This window comes from Pteropus vampyrus, unplaced genomic scaffold (assembly GCF_000151845.1).
Source record: "Pteropus vampyrus isolate Shadow unplaced genomic scaffold, Pvam_2.0 Scaffold181, whole genome shotgun sequence".
Lineage (NCBI taxonomy): Eukaryota > Metazoa > Chordata > Mammalia > Chiroptera > Pteropodidae > Pteropus > Pteropus vampyrus.
Window position 1 is genome coordinate 1,570,830 of NW_011888962.1, and position 2,391 is coordinate 1,573,220.

The following is a 2,391-nucleotide window of genomic DNA, read 5'->3' on the forward strand; positions in this document are numbered from 1 at the left end:
TTATTTTTTATTGTGCATGTTAGGTATAATTCATGCTTAGTTCTAAACTATGAAATCTTAGTATTTCAAAATTGAGTTTCAAAAATCAGTGTCAATTAAATAATCAAATTCAGTGTTTGGATATTGAACTATAGGAAATTATGCCAATTGCATTTTATTAGAGTCAATTGTCAGTTTTACAAATTTAAAGAGACTTGAGAAGTTATGATGTGAGCAAAGAAGAGATATCTCTTGTTTGTGGTGGTTTTAACAAAGTGATAAGGAAATATACTTAGGTTAGTTAAGTTGGACTGTGCCTTTTGTTCTAAAATGGGTATTTATCACCTCCAAGATTAAAGACCAAAAATATTTTTCTTATACATCAATCATTCTTACCACGTTATACTACGTTCTGACACTGAATATGGTGTTCATTGTGGGGAATTTAGATTTACTGTGTTCAACTTACTTAAAAAGCAAAGATACTATTTTCAGAAGGCCATTAATTTTAAACTATTAAACATAAGACACTTACGGATATAAGTTTACAGCATTTAAATTAGCATTTTTGAATCATTTCTTTAAAATCCTCTATCTTATCCAGAGATTAAGGCTTATTTGTAGATATGTTCCTCTTTAGCAAGTACCAACGGTAAGGCCACCATATAGAGATTTAATGCTCAGTTATTTCTTCTTTTTCTGGTTGGTTTCTTGGCTAAACTACACCAGGATATTTCTCTTCATTAGCAAAAAATACATAAAATAAAATAATAACATAATAAAAAATAAAAACAAACAAAAACAAAACAGAACAAAAAAAGCCTGACTGAATTTAGCTTTTCTTGTTAATTGAGAGAACATTTTTATAAACGAGACATATTATAAAAGAAAGACACTCTATATTCAGACTTCCTTTTATAAAACCTACGTTAGGGTATTGGGGAAGTTTACTGTCACCTTTGTTCTGGACTATTTCTGAAAAAGGCAACTTTTATTTGACAATATGGAGTATATTTTTAAAACTAGCGGACAATGTCAAAAACATTTTCTCCAATCTAATGCTGTACAGAGAAGGGATTTTTGTTCAGAAGGCTTGTTTTAATCTCAGAAGAAATCAGATGTGTATAATAACACACAATTAAAGGTACTGCTGTGATTTATATTACATGAGTAAAATTGTACTAAAATTTTTGTCTAAATTCAGAGTTGAATTTCCTACAAAATTAATAAAACTTTACTTGCAAGGGCCTCTTCCACAGCCTTGGAAGCAGCACACCATGTTCATAAGAATATGCATTATGTAAAGTTTGCAAAATATTTTAACCACAATCAGTTAAGACCACTGCTTCCTTCCATTTCCACTTCCCACACCTCCCCTCTTGTCAGGTACTATTAGAGTGGACACATTTGGAGGATTTGGCACAAAGTTATGTTTAGTTGACAATATATTTAGTATCAAATGGTTTGAGAGAATGATGCTCTACCAATTTATATCTGCTCAGATCTGACTTTAACTTTTTCTCTTCCTTTATACTATTGGAATATTAGTGTTCGAGATTCTAGAACATAATAAAAAATATTTGAAAAGCATCTGACAAAGTATTTTATCTTATTCTTCAGTAAAAGATGAAAAGGATGGGGTAGGTTACAGCATAAAAAGAATTTGCAGCTGGTTGAGAATTCGATAAATGTTAATCACCTGTGAATTCTATTTATAACTTTAATCATTTTTTTTTTTTTTTACCATGGAATTGTGCATTAATTTTGATATTTTTTCTTTTTTGTTTTTAGGCAACCCTTGGTTGCCTAAAAGTGAGGCAACCCTTGGTTGACCTCACAGATTGCAAAGACCTTGTCAGCTTACAATCTCTTATTTTTTTTTTTATTTTTTACGCCTACAGCACCTGGTCTTCCTAGGCAGTCTCCCATCCAAGTACTAACCAGGCCCAACCTTGCTTAGCTTCTGAGATCAGATGAGATCAGGCTTGTTCAGGGTAGCATGGCTGTAGATTAATTTTGCTTTTACTAAAAATATTATTGATTTTTTAAAAAATCAATAATATTTTTAGTAACAATATTTTTTTAAAAATCAATAAATATTTTTAGTAAAAATTTTGCATTAAAATGTTATTTATCTTGATTACTGAGTTTTTTGACATTCCCTTAAATTTTGGGTACTTAACGTGCCCTATCCCAGTCCCTCAATAATTATTGATCTCAAACCTTAGTCCTGCTTCATATTTAATAATTATTTAAATATAAGTGTATAAATCACATTTATTGATTTCTTTATTACACAGGCTAGGTGGGATGACAAAGGTTTACAACATCTAAAAGGCTGACCAAAAGTCAAAAGGTGAAATCAAGTAAGATAAAAATAAAGCCACTGCTTATATTCAAAAAGCCAATTTC

General features: G+C 30.3%; 1 pseudogene; it reads right to left on the bottom strand.

Moving 5' to 3' along the window:
• Positions 1-1,871: 1,871 nt before the first annotated feature.
• On the bottom strand, positions 1,872-1,990 carry LOC111746286 (annotated as a pseudogene).
• Positions 1,991-2,391: the final 401 nt, after the last annotated feature.